The sequence below is a fragment of the Corvus kubaryi genome, unplaced genomic scaffold (assembly GCF_017639235.1).
Source record: "Corvus kubaryi isolate FWS band 111438036 unplaced genomic scaffold, C.kubaryi_AGA036_p1.0 132, whole genome shotgun sequence".
Classification (NCBI taxonomy): Eukaryota; Metazoa; Chordata; class Aves; order Passeriformes; family Corvidae; genus Corvus; species Corvus kubaryi.
Window position 1 is genome coordinate 1,962,522 of NW_024580666.1, and position 21,847 is coordinate 1,984,368.

Sequence of the window (21,847 nt, forward strand, 5' to 3'; positions counted from 1 at the left end):
GTTTTCTCCTGGGAATAAGCATGGATGTGGGGACAGCAGAGAGGAATAGGTGGTTGGATACTTTCCATGCCAACACTGGTTAGATTCCCATCTGCCCTGGAGGGATAAAAGTAGTGAAACATAAAGGAAGCAATGTGTCAAAACACCATCGTAAGAAAGGAATCAAATCCTTTTCTTTCCCCCCATTTCCCTTTGAGACAGAGGAAGGTATGTACTAGTTCCCTGTCTGAGGGAAGCTGCCTTTGGGTGACCAACTCAGTGTGCAAAGAAGGCTGGGGCACTGGCAGGGTCCATAGAGAGACAAAGACTGCCCTGGCACAGGTTCACCAGCTGAAGTAATTCACTGGCTCTCCCAGGTGAATCAAGACCTACTGCGATGGAGAAAGGAGATGTCAGGACTCCAGGGCAGACCTGGTAACAGCTGTGGCATAGCCCAAGGCTCAGCTAGGCTGGAGAGGGTCTGCTCCTTTCCAAATACCCACAGGACTGAGAGTCCAAGCACTGGGACTTGCCAATGGGAAAAAAGAAATTAATTGAAGAGCTGTATTTCAAAAGAGAACACAACAATACTGGAATAGAAAACAAACATTTTATCTGTCCAGTTGGTTAGAGATTACACAGACAAATTTATAGGTGTTAAGTTGGACACCAGAGGGCTTCCATATTGTTCTGTGAATGAATGAATTGCAGAAACAGTAATACTAAGTACAACAGAGGCAAAGAAGTGTTAAACCCTCCCAACACGTTCTATACTCTGTTTAGTTGGGCTGACAGACGAATTACAGCTGAAAAGAAGAATTTTCTGTGGTTTGGGTAGGATTCACCTTAAATTTTCTTGTCATCCGTTGATGACTGTATCAGCAGAGCAGTGCAGTGCCATGGGACAGTGTTTTAGAGCATCGGTTAAGGTTACTTAGGGCACTGGACCAAGAAGGAAGAATGGCACCTACTGGTAGCCCAGTGCTCATGTGTACAGCACCTGGGGCTTTTCTTCAAGGGCTTCTCTCCAAATACCAAATAGACCGAACTTCACTTAACTGATGAGGTTTGACAAGGCCACCTCAGAGCAAGATGCTGCAGCTACAGGGAACGTTGCTTACCAGTCTTGCCCAGATAGGAGGGGAGAAGCTTCAAATCGTAACGTGTGAGAGAAGCAGAGAGTAAAAAGAGAGTTAAGACAGAGGAGAAAAGAAGAGGCTGAAACTAAGAAGCGGTTCTGGAGCGAGGCTTATGCATTGATGCAGGGGCTGAAAACATTCCCAGGCTTCTCTAAAAGGCTTATTTGAAAAGACTGAATGAATTTCAGAGCAGAACCAATGCCTCTGTAACCAGTGATTCTGGGATAGATTTACAGCATAAACCCACTGGGACAGATTCAGTGTTGGAGTGAGTGAACGCAACTCTATTGAAGTTAATGGACTTGTGCCCGCTTATATCAAAGATGAATTTAGTCTATAGAGAAAGAAAATGGGATTTAACCTGAAAATCACCTGTTATAGAGACTAACAACATAATATGTGGTGAAAAGACAAGCAAGAATTCGGGAGTGTGCTTAAAATGCTTCATTCTCTGCTCATCCGAAAAGCCTGCATTCCCTGTGTTTCTAATTACCCGAAACCTGTCTAGCACTGGGAAGAATAGTATTTAACATTCATACTGTAGTAGCAACCAGAGATCCTGTGAGGGTCCCATTGCATTCAGTGCTCTACAAACACAAAACCATGCCTAATCCCCACTCAGAAGAACTTCCACTTCTTTTCTGTGGACATGGAGGACAATTAGAATTGCTGAAGTTCCGATTTGGAGTCAAGGTATTTAACAGTGTGGGGCTGATACCTGAGGGGTAATAACTAGGAGGAATACCTATAGCACAGCCAGTTTTTGGGACATCAAGATGGGAATACTTGCACTGCAAATATTCAAATGCCAGATTAAAATTGATTAACAGAATGAATGAAGGGACTGTCTACAGTATCTGTGTTGTTGTCAATAGGGTAATAAATCAACAGGAGAGAACAGTGATACAGTGACAAATAATTACTTCTTGTGTATAAAATCTTGCATTGTGCTCTGTAAGTGTTTTGAGAAGCTTGGATGAAAGCAACTCTCATCAGAATGAACTATTAAGGCTGTTACTAATGATATTAGTACTACAAATACTGTTGACTTGTCGTTTGAAAGTATCATCTGCTGTGTCCTGGCACATGGAAGATACGGCCAGGTAATGAAGCAATGACAGGTGACACAGGAATTTTTTTCTCTTGGAGGAACAATTTGTGAAGTGGTTACACAGGCACAAAGTGGTGATGGTCATGTATTTGCCATGGCTGTACGCCAGCTCATGAGACAAGCTCACACCCAGAATAAAACATTAAAACCAAAGAAAAACAAAATTGGTTTATATCTCATAAAACACTGCTTAAAAAATATCAGTATGGGACCAGCCATAGAGCCTTCTCCATACCACTTTCCTTCACCACTGTCAGTAGATGTGTTTTCAAGCAGCTGTCTGAAATGGAACAACTTTCAGCTGGATTATAGTGCATGTGTGTGTGTTAGTGGGTAGCTCTATGCAATGATTCCTGTCACCCTTTCCTCCTGCTTCTCCTCCAATGTGGCACGTCACAGGCGTGCCAAGATAGGGCAGCCCCAGAGGGACTGTCAAAAAACAGCACAACCCAGAGCAGCCCTGAGGCTGTTCTGAATTGCACCAGGGGTTAAACCTGCCTCCAGCCAGCCTTAGGATGGGGGTGTACACACAGCATGGCACAGGCCACTATCTCCCCACTCTGCGATAAACTGACTGATACTCAAGGGCATCTGAGAGCAAACACAGTAGAGCCAGTCTGGATTCCTAGTGTATGACTCAAAGCCAGGTCCTTTACCCTTCCTCTGCCCAGAAGACCATCCATGTTCTGTCTCTCAGCCACCAAAACGTAATCCAGAAGAGGCGCTCCAATTTTTCCCAGGTGTTACCTGTATCCAAGCCTGCCATGTAGAGAAGTAACTACCTGTCTGCAAATACATTCACCATGTCAGCCCATGCTAACTCTCCCAGGACAAGTACAAGTAGGGAAAAGCACTGCATTTTTAAACAAGCATATACTGCTGGAGGATGTATCCTTTGCTGTCCAGGACTGGGAAGCCTCTAACACTGGTTAATTATCTCCAAGATGAAGGGCTTAATTGGGAATGTCACGAACCAAACTTTCTTCTCTTTAAAGAGCTGTCTACCTCACATGGTGCTCAGAGAAATAATAGACAGCAAAATCAGTTCTGTTTTCATTGTTTCCTTTCAATTCCATAAAAATGCAAGCAGTCAGGGAAATACTTTCAAATGTGTCTCTTATGCTTCCATCTGCATACTCAGTACTTCTGTGATGATGCCCAGACTCAGGCAAGAGAATGATGATGAAGGTCAAGTGTGGAGAAAGAAAACTCTAAACAATAAGGGATGATTTATAGCATACAGTGAATCTTATCTGGGTCACACTTTTGAAGGGCCCCATTTCTCAACTCTTCTAATTCTTGAATTAATTAAGTTCTCATACCCATTATTTTGTTTCTCTTTTTCTATGCAGCTCGAGACACAGAGGTGACAGGCTGAGTGATGCACTTCAGAGCAGCGATTCTTCTTGCACTGCGTGAAAGAGCTTTCAACAGAGCTTTGTCTCTGCAGCAACGGGACTCAGAGACACTCCTCGCTGAGCCTTCTTCACCTTGTTCTTGCTCTGCTTATTCAGACCTCTTCCACATCTTCCTTAACGACCACTACCCAGACTTCACTTCAGTGGCCTATTGAAGTTTTTCCTCCAAGGGTGCTCATCTGAAGAGGATTAGGACCTTCCTACAACCCCTGGGCATTTGTGATTACATGGGGCAAGGGACTCTTTCCACAGAGGAGACTACTTAAGGGAAAACACACACTTATTCTCTTTGGCATTCCCATTGCTTGCATGGACCTCATCCATCTTCCTGCATTGACACTCAGATTCTGCTGTTGCAAGTGCAATGCAATCACAGAGCTTGTCAGAGGGACCAGGTGGTCATCTCTTTACAATCTGATCTTCCACATTTTGTCCACAGAAGCTTTGATCCTATAAAGTGGCCCCTGAAGAGCATCCTTGGTGTGTCTCCTGCATGGGTAGCCATCTGAGCTCTTTGTAGGCTGCAGCCTGAAAACCAGAAGCTCAAGTTCAGAAAATTGCCTACCAGAGTCCAGCAGCTCTGTGAGAAAAGAGAAAACAAAAAAAATAGTAAATTGTTAAGGGCAATCAAGAATTAGTTCTGCAATAAATCTATCTGCAATCTGTCCCCTGTACTCCTGTGTGTTTACTTATATTTATAAGATTTGTTTTATGAATGATTTGCCATTAATGGAGAAAGGAGACATTAAGAAACAAAAGCTGTAGCTTCAATCCATCATTAGGGAATTAATCAATTGGCAGCCTGTGCAGACAGCTATTTAGATCTGTGGCCTGAACAGCTTAATTGGGGGAAACGTTTTAAAAGGGCTAGAATGATGTTCAAAGTAGCATAAATTAGCCCGTTTTGGACCCATCACATGGCCTAATTTAACAACTTTTATACCTCAGAGTTTGCCAAGTGATCACATCTCTTGAGCTTCTTAGCATCTTCCTATCCTGATACGTCTGTAAAATATATTTCCATCTGAAAATGATTTACTAGAAACACCCCAGCTACTCTAACGCAGTACTTGGTGCCCGAAGCATGAGCTCTGGCATGCCCCAGGTCAGAGACAGTCCAGCTGCGTTACCTCCACGTGTCGCTGAAGTGACTTTGGAGTCAGGAAAAGGGCTGCTTGCTGGGCTAGCTTGCTGGCTTCTCGGCAGAGGGAACACGGCAGGAGCCGATGGGATTGGCTCACATTAGCTCGGAGACAAAAGAAGAGAGAGGCTGTTCTGGTCTGACTCCTAACAGGTTTATTGTTAGAAGTTTCGCAACCCGAACGAGCTCGGAAGGCTGGAAATCCAATGAGAAGGTATGTGATGGGAGGGGATGGGATGGGATTGTTGGGATCCTCCCTTGAGGCTCGACCTCAGTTTTACAGGGAATTCGAAAACCGTGGTGAAAGGGGAAAACAACCAATGAGTTACAAGCCAGGGGGAGGATACAATTTAACAAGAACCACTGGGGGAAACCGAGAGGCGGGAGTTATAACAGAGAACCAGTGAACAACCGAGTAACCGAGAATTTTCCGCCGGGGGAGGCGGCTTGTACCTGGGCACCGCCCAGAGGATGTGGCTTAGGCTTCTGAGCCGCCCCTCGACCTCTGAGTCTGCCTCTTGGGGAACTCGATCCAGGGGAGGGGCTGGGATTGATTGGCATTACGCAGCCCCAGCCCCGCAGTGGGCTGGGTCACACCAACACTACTCAGTAAAAGGAAAGGGGAAAACGCCTGTGAAGCGCTGTCTGTCCTTACTCAGGTTTGCCTCTCCCTGTCCAGCTGTAGGTGTTTGCAGCCATTGATGCAAATGAGGATAGAAGCAGGTCAAAGTCTCCACCTCAGGTCTCAGCTCCCCCATAGGGCTGATGGGGTTTTTATGTTACTGCAAAAAAAAGGGTGCATCTCAGGGTTTCCTACTTTTACTGTTGGTTTGTAAGGTATTTTAGCCTCTGCAATATGTTAAACGAGGTGTTTAAGTGGAAAACCCCAACATTACCTTTTACTAGGAACTAGTGAAAATTCATAAATGCAAGTTTCCTGGAAGTTCAGCATTTTCTGGGATGTGGACCTTGAACTGGCTTTGAATTCAGCAGAAAGCCTATTTATGTTTGGCCAAATCAAATCCCCATGAACTCCCTAAACCACTTGCGTGCTTGAAATCTGGGACTGGTCCCAGAGGTGAATTCCTCAGTCTCAGCATGCTGCTGCCACCAGTGCAATCAATGCCTGTGTGCTCTGCTCCTCATGCCATTGAGGCTGCGCAGTTCCAGCTTGTACGGTTACTTCTGGTTACCTCACGTGGGGTCGGAGAGATGCTGCCTGGGGACTTTCAAACAAAACCATTTAGCTTTAAGGCTCTAAATGTTTCAGTGTCTTTGCCAGGCAACACCCTGACAACACAGCTAAACCAAACTAACCTTATACATATATTGTACATGACGTTTGTTTTGGAGCAAACTTGTTGCCCTGCATTCCAGTCCTCCAGAGGCGTCCTGCCATCCTCTTTATTCATCAGGAGTATGCCCAAATCCCAGAGTTGGCTCATGTGCAGCCTATCCACATGCTTCCCGTCTCTGAAGGAAAATGCAGAATGAAGCATCCAGAGTCAGTTCCAGGCAGAGTTGTTGTCAGCCAGGCAGGTTTCAAATGTGCTTGCCGACAGCATCATTGACAATTGTATGCCCTTTCAAGCTCTGGTAGAGACACAATGGTACTTGTGCAATTCTTGGGTTGTCTCTTCGCCGGGTAGGTCAATAAAATTTGGTCTTTGGTCTTTCAGGAGTCAAAATGATTGCATATTCTACTAGAGCTGTGCTAAAATGTTTGGTCATTGAGCATACAGCTCTGATCTCAGGCCCTCTGGAGGTATACCTGAGTTGTTCTGATTTATTCTGACCTTTCAGAGGTATAAATGGGATAAGAATCTGGTTATTTTTTCCTACTGATATGACCCTTGTTAGACTGATGAACCTGGCATACAAGGAGTTGGTATCTTTTAAGAGATTTTTTTCTTACACATTTACTCACAACTAATTATTCACCAGTTTATACTTGTGACAGGATTTGGTTTAGAGGATCTCTTCCACGGAGCTCTGTGATCCACAGATTGTATATTTTGATAATCAAACCCACACCCAAGGCAGGTGGCAATTTTGGGTGTATCACTCTTTATATCTCATTCTTTATTTATTCCATTGGCACTATCTTTAAAAGTAGATTACAGAAAAATATTTTCTCTTGAAAACATGGTAGCAGGAACAAAGCTAAAGCAACACCAAAGCTGTGGCAAAGACTAAAGGTACAGAAGAAAGTGTTCACTTCACAAGATGATGTCACAAAAAGAGAAAGAAAAAACTCAGAAAAACATCCCTCCATTTTGCCTCTCAAACTACCCGAATGACACACAGACACCGTCTGGGAGAAGATAAAATGAAGACACAGATAATGCCAGATGAAGAATTGCCATGCACTACTTGAACATAACCTCGGGCCAACTTCACCTAATAACTGAGACAGGGTGGGGCTTGGAGCAAAGGTTTACACCTTATGGTGTGTGACCACTGAGTAAGTTCTTCAGCTCAATGGCAGTTCAAACACTGGCTGTTGCTAAACATCTTCAGTACCGGACAAAGGCAGGGGTCCAAGATGACCACTTAATTATCACCAGTTCCCTGATAGGGAAAGACAAGAGCATCTGTACCTCTAGACATCATTTACAGCATGGAGCATCTTCCTCAGCATGTGACACCTTGTCCCCTTGCAGGAGCAGACCCATTCTGCTGGGAAATGCTCCCCTTGCATCTGCAAAGACAGCAGCAAAATGCCTCTGATGGGAATGGCATCCATTAGTCCAGGAACACTTATTCTTTTTCTTTATTTCTTATACAACAGTATCAGCTGGCATGGGAAGTCTAATCTGCAAGCTCAAACTCTGTGTGGGAACTAAGAAGTGCTGGTTATGCTGTGCAGTGAATTATTTCAGAATAAATAAATAACACTGATGGATCAGGACAGGGAGCAGAAGATTAATCTGTTCATTCTTCCTTCAGCCCTGTATATAACACTGTGTTTGGCAGGCTACAAAGCTCTCTCCTTTCTGTGTCTTAAAATACAGTGCCAGATACTTGAAAGGATAGCCTTTTAAATTTTGCACAGTGAACATACTCAGTGTTTAAAGGAAAGGAGAAAGAAAAAAAAAAATTAAAGATAAAGAAAGAAAACATGATCTGACAACCTATGCAGTTCAAGCCCATGCTCCTATACCTCACAGAACTACACTGACCAATGTATATGTTTCCAAATCCATTAGTTTTCAGAGCTTTTGACTTGGTATTTTAGATACAGAAAAATTCATCTCAGGAAATAAAAGCAAAATGGAGAACTTGAGAGCAACTGATAGAAAAAAGCAGGCCTTCATAGCATGGGAAGTTTCTACCAATTTTAGCTAACCTGTTCCTTTTCCCTATTCCTGGTGTGTATGGACACATGAACTGAAGTGTGCAAGAGTGTCAGCCTAGACCAGCTATTGACATACACAGGAGCTTACTGAACACACCAGAGGAGAAACAAAGTCACTTGAAACAGCTCACAACTACATACTGCTAAGCATACTTCCTATCTGTAAAAAATCCCATCACTAATATCAGCAAGGATTTTCTTATTTCATTTTGCACAAAATCAGATCAGGCAATGTATGTTCTGTGCATGTTTTCCCAGCAGTTACTTTCACATAAACTGTAAAGCTGAATGGGAACTGGTCACCGTTTGAAATGTGTCTATTTACACTTGTGAACAGGCCCACTTAAAGTAACGTAGGGATGTTTTCCTTTTAAACATTAAGTTACTTAAGGAAAATCTGTCACAGTAAAGGAGTTTTGAATGTTCAGTTTTGAATGGACTGTACTTTTGTCACTGTTCTTTCTTCTCATCTTCTTATAGCACCACTGCAAATATCTAGTTTTTCCAGTAATATTTTTTCTCCTCTTAAAACACGTTTCCACACTTACCTAATTTTGTATGGCATGAGCAAGAAGTGTCAAAGGCTTGGAGCAGTACATCATTTATAATACTCCTGCTAATTGAAGAAATGTGGGCCAAATCTAAATAGTATGTCAATTTCAGCAGTTTCAGGAAAATGATATGTCAGATATCATTACACTCACAGGATATAGTAGAAGGAAATAGGCAGTAATCAATATGCTGTATCATTGAGTTGGAGTTGACTTCTTCTTAGCAATGAAACATTAGTCTGTGTAGACATACCAGCTCAGAAATGCTCAGAAAGCCAATTAGCTTTACACGAAAGCTAGGATAATCCACAAGTAATACAAGAACATTCAGTTAGGTGGTATTCAGATTGCCTCTTTCATTTGCTTACTTGTGAGTTGGGCGGGTTTTGCAATCCTGTTTTCCAAACTGAAATGGTAAGAGCAGTGCAGGTTGATATCAGTCATTGTTCAAGACTTTATCAAATAAATACAGGTGCATAACCTTGCTATCCCAAACTATATTTCTGCTCCACCACAGCAGCCACTAAATTATTCCCAGCTAAACTCCCTTTCACCATGAATCATCTTACTAATGAGGCATGCCTACTTGCAAATCCCGAAACCAGGCCCCCCTGCTGCGGAGAGCTAACACCCCATCAGCTCTCATGCCCCATGTCTAGCACTGTATAATCTGTGCTATGTGCCACGCATATTATGTGCGTGCAGCCACCCTTCATCACAGCTAATGCTACCAGGGCTTGGTTTGATTGGCTCAGACAGATGAAGCAAAGCAGCAGCTGGGAGGAGCTATTTGATTAATAATAAATAGATACAAGGATTTATGTTTAACATGGAACATCTTAATGATTTTCCATAGCAATGAAACCAATAGGCTGATATTCCAATCCGATTTCTACAAATTTGTATAATCCTCAGGGTAAAACAATTTAATGTGCTGTCTTTTTTATAGTTACAAAAGGCCTTTCATATGATCAATTATACATAAGAGTATAATAAATGTAACTTTCTTCATACTAATCACATCTAACTTAAATTCTCTTGTCGGTCTTTGGAGTGTATGTAGCATTCCCCATAAAGTTTTTAGTCTCAGCTCTTAGCAAAAGTTAATATACCCAGAACTTCCACATAAATCATCAGTACAAGGGTCTTCACACTAGTAAAACTGTTCAGACAATGCAGTTTATTAGCAAAGCACTCCCTCCTTCCAGTCAAGCCCCTTGTTTAACACAGTGAACTTGCTGCTTCATATCAGGGGTTTGTCTGGAGGTTAGGGTGCTGGATCTTTAAAGTTTTGATAAGAAGTATTGTATCAATGTCATGACTCAGAGCAATGCACAAGTAGCATAAAGATAACATAACAGTAATATTTTCCCTAGTAGATAGATCACAGCTAGGAAATGGAACTGCATGAACACATGCAGACAAAGAGTCTCAAAAGCCATGTGGTTTATTAAAAGTTTCGAGATAGAATTACCCTCTAATGTAATTTTGGTTTCTAATTTCCGTAGAATTGCAATTCATAAAAAGAAAACTGCATGAAGTCCTTCATATGAAAGCAAAAGAGAGAGTCAGAGTGAGGGTGTTCATCTCAGCCGCACATTGAAAAATAATCTTTAAGTTAAATAAAGGGGACTATGTTGAAGATGACAGTAGACACCAAGAGCAATAGAAAGAGACTGTGGAAAAAGTCTTCCTAGTGTTCTAGTCACTTGTTTTGGCACATACAATGTTCTTCAGGATGCATAACCACAGCATGAAATGTGTATTCATTCATGATCAGACATTCGCAGAATATTTGATGAAGGGCTAGTTGAAAAGCAGTTATGACTACCTAAGCAGGTGAAAAAGAGTAAAAACATATCATGTGTTTGAAGGCTGGAAAGAGAAGGCTTGGCACATGGCTGAAGGCTCCTGTAGTGAGAGAATTCTGTAAGAAACATTTCTTAAGGGGCATTAGAAACCTTCAAAATTTTGGCTAAGTGCTAAGACTTTGGGGCCTTCCTTGAAACCAGGTACTGCAAACATCTCAAAGATTTTGATCTGATAAAGATCCTTTGTTGTGGAAACTTTTTCGCTTCTGGGTGGAGGGGAATGAGAGAGAGACAATAGATGTAATAGAGGTCCTTCATGAGCAGGACTTTGGGACCTGTGTACAAAAATACATAAACCAAAAGTACATATCCATGCCTGTGATGCAATAAATGGCTCTGAAAAAAAATGCAACTGAAAATAAATCCAAATCCATTTGGAGGTTGCTCTTTTTTTTTTTCCTTCTCTCTTTTTGAAAGCTGCCAGATTTAGGTTCTCTCTTTTAAGCACAGGTACCAAAACTCTGTATTTTCCAAGTGAAAATTCCACTTGTGCCATGTTCACCAGACTTTAGGAATTGGCACTTCAAGAATCCTCCTCCTTAGTGTTAAAGACTCTTAACACAATCAAAGTTACTCGACTAGCAGAAATAACATTGAGTTAATTGCCTATCATACGGTTTTGTAGTACCTGCATGCGCTGTCATTGGTGTACTGTTGTGAGATGACCTGGCTTTTGAAAATATTGCCCTTAAAGTCTGGCACATTTTTAGAACCAGGCTGTCAGTGAAGGAAAAATGAACTGGAACATCATAATCTGCTTCAACCATAGTAAAGAGAGAGACATCTGGTAGGCCACTTGGCAGTCAGCCAGCAACGAAGACTTGCATTAAAATGATGAACATGTTCTCAGGAGTATGCCTCTGAACTGAAGAAGTTATAAGTCTCGGCTGCTTCTTGGAAGTTGGCTGTAAGTGGTGGCAGTGGGCCCTTCATTGTCACGCTGTGCCACGTGTTTTTTGATGTTGCACGGGCCATAAAACCACCATCTTAAATACACCTGTAGAGGGCCAGAAATGAAACAAAAAGTGAGTTAGAGGAGTAAGAGTGGAACAGTTTCACATTTCCTAGAGCTACATAGAAACTAGGACAACCTCCTCTCTCTAATGGAATTGATCTAACTTCCCAGTCAGGCTGGAAAAGCACCCTGAGGTCCTCCATAGCTGGTCTTACAGGTGTCCTAGATAAGCCTATGATTTTCCTGGGAAATAAAGAGTTCTGAGACTTCTGACTATAAAAGCCAGAGCAGTCTATTTTACCTCCCAACATATATCACCAGCTCCTACTGTCTTGGGTGTCTAACAAAGGGACAGGAATTGTGCTGGCCATCACTTCCCCTAAGAATCGCTAAAATAGAAATCAATGCCCCAGCTGCAAGCCCTTTCAGGAACAAAGCAGTGAGGAAGGAAAGCTGTATCAGGTGACAATAGACCGTAGCAGATTTCTGTTATTTTGGTTTCAAAGCAAACTCCTAGCTGTGATTTGGCTTATGGTCAGCAAGTGAATGAAATTCCAACAGTGGTGGCGTCCAGATCTGGATGCCACTAACCCAGCCCAGTTCGAAAAAAATGTGCTGCTAGAGAAGATTCTCATCAGCCCATCTGCAGTTTAAAAAAAAAAAAAAAAAGTAATAAAATGCATGGTCTAGCCCAATTTTGGAATTTAAAGGAGCAGTGGTTATGTGGTAGATGTGCTGTATTTAAATAAGAGGTTGGACACAGCAAAATGTGTCACCTAATGAGGCAGCACAGAAGTTCCTACATAAGACCATTTAAATTTGTAATGGTAATTGCTTTATGGCATTGTGAGGTCATTACAGTTTGAGATGAAAGTGGCCAAATTGTGGCAGGGAAGATCTTTAGAGACCCTCTTACAAAGCCATTACAAGGCAGTATTACACACACAATGTGATTTCAAAGCATGACTTGGAGAAGGCCTCACTACAGTGCTCTTATGGTAAAATCACATTGTGAGACTACAATAGGAAATAAGACTGCAGTGAAAATCTGTGGAGATTAGACTCAATTATGATGTCAAAACAAACTGAAACAATGTCAATGCAAGTTATACCATTAAGGTTGAGACTTAAACCTAGGAAAGCAAGGAAATTCTGCATTAAACCTGCCACATTACCTTTAAATCACACCCTTGTGCTAAGGTGTTGCAGCAGGTAGAGACCTCTGTTAAATTGTCTCTCAGCTCTAGTATTGTTACATACTGCAGATGATCTCTGTACAAAATCGTTGTAGTCTCATTGCACAAATGTTTAAGTGATTAACTTAAAGTGTTTAAGCTATAATTGAAGATTCTACAAAACTCAGGGTTCTAGAGAGAACTCTAGGTTAACAGCTGATATTTCACTGGGTGTATTGTGTCCAGATGTAAAGGCCCTGATCCCTTGCAAAAAATAAACTGAACAATTTAGGCCCTCTGAGATGAAATAGTAGTTTCCAATGTCCCCGAGAATTTTTTTAATAGGAATACCCAGAGCAGCCCAGGTTTTGTCAAAATATACCAGGGGATACTCCTTCTGACAGCTTACAGCCTGGCTTGAAATAGGAGGTAAAGAGTGTAACAGAACATTGATTTTTGCAATGTGTTTTGTAAAAAAGGACCACCACTGAGAGAAATGTAGGCATGTACTGGGGCCTGCCTGGGTGCAATGAACTGTGGGAGGTTGAACCAAAGAAAATATCTTAAAATCATCCACACTGGTTAACTCAAGGAAGGCCCCCAATGGCCACAAAAGCTCTCCACTTCAGCTTTGCTCTTTTTGGTTATTGGAACTATGGAAGCGGAAATGGTGATGGGCTGCAGATGTAGCTGATGGAAGCTGGCTGATCCCCTGTGACTTCAGTGGGGTCACATCCATTTTTGTCAGCTATGGGCCTGGCCCATAAAACCTGTGTATGGTTTCCTAGAGAGTGTATCAGCTGACAGGGAACCGACTGTATGCTGACTTTTCTTCCCAGATTTAGTACAGCTGTATGAAACACCTCGGGCTGACTCGGCAGGGCTCCCACAGACAGTTTATTCCTTCAGTTTTGTTTGTCTTGTGCTTGGTAACATCTGAGGCCTGTTCTGAGATCTAGCCCCAAACCAATGCAGACCCCAACCCAGCTCCTTCCAGATCAGCTCGTTTTGTAATCCCAAGTTTCATTTGGTGTCCATACACCTGTAAGCCTTGGATGAGCTTGTCTCAGGTTGAAGGGATGGTAACTGAACTTCCTTGGTTTCTGTTAAAGGATTTTCATGCAGATTTAAGCATGTATACACTATATTGGTTTCTCTAAGTCTGGTTCTTTCTATCATTTTATATTGGTGCCATCCACTGTGCTAATTATACCGGCATCACCATCTGCATATTGATGTCATTAATTAGGATAAAGAGTCACTCCTCTTAAAATACATGGCAGTGTCTCTTTGACTCATTTGCCATGAGAGTAATATAAGTGAAGTACAACACCATAATATACCATATTTAGCCCTGAGCTGTAATCATCTTTATTAACTGCTTAAATGTAGCAATGCCTACTGCAGGAAGTGGCATCCTGTAAGGTCCTGATTAGCTCCTCAGAGGTGCAAAGGGTCGACATTTCCCCAGGAAACCACATGCGAGGACAGACACTCAGGATCTTTGAGGGAGAGCTCTGAATTTTGCCAGCTCAGGCCATTAGTACAGTCTACGGCCCTAAATAAAGACAGCTCCCAATAGGAGTGGATGCATAAGCTGGGAAGATCTGCAGCTAGCAACCAAGGAGCTACTCATGACAGAAAATCTGCAAGGTCCCAACAGAGAAAGTGAGCACTGGAATGAGCAAACACCCACCTGGCACCTCCAAATACTTCTGGAAAATGTTCAGGCCTTGCTTGTACTCTCAGTGAAAGCCCGTGTTATTCTTAAGATCAAAATAAGGGTGCAGTGAAAGGGAGAGAGAGACATACAGCTTGGAAAGAAAAATAAAGGATGTAAGAAAGAGTGGAGAACAGCAAAAGTAACTAAAAGGAAGAGGAGGAGAATGGAGAACACTCAGATACCAAACCAAGGGGCCCAAGAAAGACTCAGTGGGATGTGAGGTGTCCGAGGAAGGGGAAGAGCAAGACTAAGAAACAGTAGGAGAGAACAAGACTGGGAGGCAACAAAGAGCAAGTGGGGGAGAGAAAGTAGGAACAAGATGGTGAAAATGTTCTCTCTTCAGAAGTAAACTCAAAGATACGACTGAAATACCTTCCCAAGATAAAGAAACGGGCACCAGTACTGGTTTTCAATAGGTTTTTTCAAAGTAGCATTACTGGGAAGTACCAAGCACTTCCAAAGACAATTTAATTGCCTATCACTGATGAATTAGTGCTTGAAAGGAACATTCCTTAATGTTTTCTCATGGCTCAGTCAGTGGTCAGTGGAGGAGCTTGTACTATTGAACATGTTTAGCTAAGCAAAGGCAGCCTGACTATAACAAAAATGATCACTATATGACTAAATATAACTATTTCTGCTAGATTAATTTGCTGACAACTGGAAAGATAGTCCTTAAGCAGATGTCATAGACAATGCAGAACTTACAGTATCATGAGCCTCATTGCCAAGACACATCCACTTGGCTCACTAGAAAGACAAGTTTACGTTGGGACCCCAAAATTGTTGATCTGTCTGAACAAAGTATTAGTTATTCACTGGTTTTGGGCTGCACACAGGGACTGTGCCAAAGAGCCACAGCATGGAGACCCATAAGGCTTAGTTCTCCCATCCTGGTCTTGGCATGTTCCCCAAAGCCATGGCCAAAACAGTCTAGAACTCTCACTGACTTGAGCCGACAGCTTGATCAAACAAGGCTCAGATTGAACCTGAGAAAGCTAGAGGCAGATTTAGGCTTCTGTATATTTATATATACACCAAATCTGTGTTTGTACCCTTGGCAGTGTCATGGCATCTTTAATGTTCATTGAAAAGCCTGAACTATGACCTTTAGTGTCTATAATCACTTCCCTGAGGAACTGACTTTTACGTGATTGACTTACTGGCAGTCAAATGGATACCTCTCTGATTCATTCAAGAGGATATTCAGGTGAGTTACAGGTGATTGAAAATTCACTTTTCTAGATGCTCAAAGAGCTTGATGACTCAGGTCATTAACGAGAGTCACGTCAGGGCACCAGCTTTGCACGTGGTCGCTGTTGTGAGACAGCATTACTCCCACTGACACACAGTGCTCAGGTCACTCTTTCTTCTGGTGCAGAAATGGCAGGTTCCCTTGCGCACAGGATAAACTGCCCTGGGCTCCGTACTAAAGCCTGCAACACAGCAAGGTGGCTACTGGTGATAGAGGAGGTGGCCTGGCAGCACAGGCATGCTGACAGCAAGGTGCTTCCTGCAGTGGGGCAGGGGACGGAGGGGAGATGCGCAGAATTACAGCATAAGGAGAAGCCGTGTTAGTAACAGGCGGGCAGGAGCGGGCAAATCCCGGTGGACCACTTGGAAATTCATCCTTACATGTCTTCTACCATTCTACTTAAGGTACCATTAATGTGGAATAAGAGATATCTCCAAAGTGAAGAATTGCCTCTAAAACAGTACCATTGTTAATGTTTCTATTATTGATCTGCACCCAGCTGTTGTGTGTGCATCTATGGAGCCACTCGCTGTTTCAGTTGCTGCAGACTGCATCTGCTGTTGGCAAGTTACGAACTCACACGCTTTAAGCAGCACTAATTTGAAGTGAATGCCTTATAAATAATCCACGCGAACAATCTTTGGCATTAATACACATTTAGTGATACTAAACCCAAGCAGATAAAGTTCACAATGGTTCAAGAAGAAGACCTAGATCATTTGTGGCCTTTAAATCCCCCACGGGTTTTAACAGTAGAGAGAAGAGAGAGGCCATGTTCTTCATGCCACCTCCAATTACGTTTCCTCTCCTGTTTATTTTTCTTCTCCTTCCTACCCCAGTGAAAATATTCACTTCAGTTTTACAGGGAGGGGAGTGGAAAATGAAGAAACTGTTTAGAAAAGTCTTTTCATGTGTTCTTGAGGCTGGACTGGGCTGGATAACTGGAGGCAGTTAAAATAAACATGAACTTAGGCTGATGCATTTAATCAAAAAGTATGGCTTAGGTTATAATTACACTGCTCAGGCACATAATTAATGGGTCTAAAAAATACAGGTGTACAGTACTGACTGAAAGACCTCTGTGGAGTACAAAGAGCATGGTGATTCTTGAGACTGAGGGCTCAAGTGTTCTGTGTTTTCATTTGAACAGCTGTGTAAAGTGTTTGCAATGCAACCATTCCTCCTCCCATTTCCAAACTGACTAACTTTTGGGTTTTGCTGTAAATTCAAAAACTTCAGTCTTTCACAAGCCTTTGACAGAGTGTCAGTCAAGTTATGGTTTTGCATCAAAATTATGATTTTGGAGAGTTCTGATTCAAAATCTGATGTGTGTAAATATATACAAATACATATATTTGAATGTGTGCATATATGCATATATAAGTATGTATTTGAACTCAGCTGAGAATGGAGAATTTAGGTTCATTTGAGCACAAAGCTCTGAGCAGAATATGGGACATACAGTCCCACATGGGTTGAAACAGGAGTCAGTCTTTGTGAAATAAAACTGCTTATTTGCACACACCTCTGCTTGTTTGGGTTCTTCTGCCTGTCCCTCCAAAACTAGCAAAGCTTCTCATACTTGTAGGGTAAAGGACTGTTATCCTCTTTTGGAAATTGCATCCTATTGTACTCGGTGGCACTTTTGCTGTTGACCTCAATGATAGAGCTGAGAGAATTTGCAATGAATAATTAATCTGATGAATTTAGCCTACTTTTCTGCCTGCGGAATATCTGAGGGCAGATTGCACTGTCTTGAAACATATTTATTTGAAATTACTAAACACACTTCCTTAGACCGTGAATTTGTCAAGACTGCTTCTTTGGGAGTATCAGTACTGAGCAGCATCCTTGCAGTCTTTGTTCCACACAAGTGCTACAAGAGCAGCCCACCATAGATGGAGGTGTCAGAAATGTTAGGTGCTGTTCAGGTAGGACAGCAATCACAGCCCTGTGCAAATTATGCTCAGTCAGGCAAAGTTGGTTTTTTTGGTTGGCTGCATTTTCAGAAATTTCACAGAAAATAAAGTTATATTTGTGTTTCTAAACTTCAAAGTGCAGACAAGTCAAACTTTCCAGTCAGATGTTTAGAGGCTGGAGTAAGACTTTAGTCTTGTTTGGAGGGACTCTAATTTTTCTTCATTGCTTTTCTTCCTCTCTGTCTCCATTTTCTGATTTCCTTTACTTTACAGACGCTGAAAATTACTTTTACTCAATGTACTTCTATTTTATCATCAGTTACATCTTGTCACAGACTTATTATGCTGTTCTCTTTGCATTGACCAAGAAAATGCATAGCAAGGTTGGCCACTTCCCTCTCATTGGCCAAAATGAGATTTTCTCAGCCATCAGTGCTGTGGAAGGATGTGGGAAATCTTTATTTGCATTACTTAGTTTGTAAACACCTTCTACAGCCTGGTTATTCATCCAGCTCTTTTCATTCTCAACCATTTCCCTGCTTTTGACTTCTTTTTCCATAGTGTCCAAATCTATCTATAACCTGGTGTTTCTGGTTATAACCATTCCTTAGCAAGGATCAGGGTGGCTGGGAGCAAAGCAGTGAGGGTTGGTCTTTCGTGGCCCAATTAGTTTGACATGTCCTGCATGATCTTTGTGCCTTGGAATGTGCTTGAAAATATTGCTGGTTGTTGGGTTGAAATGTGTTGAAATGCTTTGGGCTGGTACCCGGCACCAGCAGGGCAGCTGTGTTTGCCCTGATTCTAGGAGGGGTTTCCAGTAAAGAGGTGGCACCTGTTTACAGTTCCCAGTAGCCTCTTCTGCCTCGGCCTTTTCAATGGCAACTGACCCTGATGGAGAGAGACCATTTGCAAAGGCATGTAATGACAGGACAAGGGGCAGTGGGTTCAAACTGAAGGAGATTAGCCTTTGAGTAGATAACAGGGAAGCGATTCTTTACTGTGAGGGTGGTGAGGCACTAGAACAGGTTGCCCAGAGAAGTTGTGGATGCCCAGTCCCTGGAACTGTTCAAGGCCAGGCTGGATGGGGCTCCCAGCAATTTGCTCTAGTGGAAGGTGTTCCCACCCATGGCAGAGGGGTTGGCAGCAGATCATCCTTGCGGCTGCTTCTAATCCAATTCTCCAATTCATTCTGTGAACTCAAACGGCAAAAGCTTTGTGAGTGGTTTTAGAGGAAACAGCAGGCAGGTATTGAGACTGCACTCAGTGATTTCCCATTTCACTGATTCCCCTCCATTCTCATGTTTTGATAGCCTTCGTTACAGCTCTTAGTGACAAAAGAGGGAAAGAACAAGGCTCCACATTAATGACTCTAATCTGCAATAAAGCCTGAAGGAGAAGGACCATACCAAGGTTTTGTGAGGACTGAAGGTAAATACAGACCTGAACATGTCTTGTATACAAGTACAGGTGGGGATGGGTGGCAGATATTTGGCCCTGATGGCAAAGTCATCTGATTTCCTGCCATGTTTATCCCCTTTCAGACAGAATTGGGTGTTCCCAGCCTTACTGATTTGCACCATTTGAAATGTCAAGTGCATCTCCAGGGAGCTGGAGTCACTTGCACATAACTATTCAAATTTCATTCTCAAAATATGTGTATGTATGCCATGGAGACCTTAGAAACCACAAGCTGGTTGTGTTGTTTAGCTGCTCCAACCCTTCAAGAAATCAAGAAAATAAAACTCCATCCAAAGCAATTTCATCAGCTCCATCCCTGCATCAGCATTTACTGTATCAGTTAAGTAAACACACTGAAAACTCACCTGCTTGTGACTGCTCTTAGAGATAGTCCCTGATGATCAAACTGGTACAACACAAGATCTCAATTCCTTTTTGCAAAAGATCCATGGCAAATGGGGGAATTACATGATATAGGACCTTAAGACGATAATATGATTTTAAGATGTACAAACACATAAGATTTCTTGGAATTATACACTTTGCATATTTGAATGAGAGAGTTCTGAGAGAATCAAGGAACATTTCAGAGAGATTACAGGGAACACAAGGGAAATTTTACTTAAAAATTGTATATAAGAGAGCCGACTTTAGACACCTGCAGAATAACTATTAAAAATTAAATTACTAAGCCTAAACTAACTAAAATGTCCTAATTCCCCTACCTGCGCCAAACCTTGATCAGCCAGTCAAGTTCCCATGGGGATGCAGCCTTCCGGAAGGTGACGGTGTATTTAAAGCACAGTAGTAATTATTCAGGACTCTACATTTAATGATATCTATGGCAGGCCCAGCACTTTGGCTGTGCAGAGCTACACCAGAGAGTGTATTTCAATCTCCAGACCCAGTCTCTCATTCCCCACGCTTGCAAATCCAGGCATGGTGCAAGGCAGAATGTGCTTGAATGTGGGACAAACTTCTGGAGGAAGTGCTGTCAAGATACATTTCATTCCTTCCACGTTTCTTTGGGCCTATGTCCTCTCCAAAAACCCACTCCAAATTTGGATTTAAGGCCCACATATGTCTCCTGCTCATCTTGCAGACACGCATTACTAGGCCATAAGGAAATACTGTCTTATTCTCCCCTGTCTGGAGCAAACCATTGTCATTTTCAGTTGCTATTTGCTCAGAAAACAGTGGCTTCTGGATAACAAGGGCTGACGTGACCCAGTCTGCAAATACTGTGTTGTGGCAGCCTGAAAGATAATGTGTGTTGCCGCTGAATTCACAAAGGAGAAAAACTTTGAAACATTTTAAAAATGCAGGTGCACAAATTACTCATGCCAGGAGCAGCAGTGGCATTTTGTAATAAAATCTTGTGTTTATTCTCCACTGTTGAATACACATACCTTACAGTTCCCAGGAGAGCATCGTCCTGTGCTATCCAATGAACAATTTACAGATGGATTAAATACATGTGCAAAATGAAATAAAACTTGCAGATTTGTAATGAGCTTAGGTTATCCCTGCAGTCGGCACAAATTTCCCATTCATATGAATGGGTCTTTGGTTCACTTTAGAATGTCAGTTTTTTCCTTATTTTTCCTTTGTGTCACATTTCAGTCTATTCTTCTAAGATATTTGAATATTCAGAATATTGCTGGGTTCTCAGTACAAAGCTACATCCAAACAAGCAGGAAGCACTAACCACAATACAGAGCTTTCAAGCATTTCCTGCTTTGATTGTTTGGTCTTACAGAAATTTGCTCTTCTTGATACCAATAGCATATCTAGAGTAGAGAAAAAGTGGGCCAAGAGTGTAATAATGATTTGAGGAAGGTCTTTACTGATTGAAAGCTGAGTCTGTGAACTCAAGCAGTAAATAATATAGATAATAATAAGAAGGGGTGCTGCAAACTTATCTATTGATCTGAAGATTTCAGTCCCTTTCATGTGACAGTTATTGTCTAGAGTCTACATATTAGTTTGAAAAATATCTTTTCAATACAAATAATTTGCTCAAAACTCTTATTGGAAAGCAGGCAGATCCCTCTACCTCATCCTTTTGCAGCAGCTCCTCTGTGTCAGCCTTTGGCCAGTCTTCCTTTTAATTTGAAGCAATTCCTGATCATAACAGCCATCATCTGATCCAGGTATCACTTTGCCTTTTCTCTCTTGTTAGTTCCCCCAGCCTCTTACAGAAAAGCATTCCATTTTGCAGAAAGAAGGGAACAAAAGTCCCATATTTTAGGTCCATGAGAATCTTACTGAAGTAAAAGACATGGGAGAATCTTACTGAAGTAAAATACATGATCCCTGAAGTCAACAGATGTTATACTTGCACTGGTATATTTTCACTATTATAAACCTTAGGGCTCTTCTGTGAGGAAAAAACCAAACCCAACCAACCAAAAAAAAAAAATCCCCCCCAAAACCCCAAAAACAAACAAACAAGCAAAAAGAAAAAACAAACAAACAAAAAAAAAAACCCCACGCACAAAAAGGGAAACAAAAACATACCCTCCAGTATATTATGAATATTTCTCTCCCTTACTATCTGCTGTTGCTAACATCAAGCAATGGCAAGTGTAGATTGATCAGTCACTGTGGGCTGCATGCTGGGCTGATGGATCAGCAGTGGCATATGTGCAGCTGTGCAAGTCTGGTATCAAGGTGTGTCAGCCTGTCTCTGCTACCTCGCTGCCCATCCAAGCCATCTTTTGTTTCTATTGTTGTAGTTCCATCAATCTGGCACACGAAAAGAGGAATCATGATATTCTTCATTGCAGGTCTG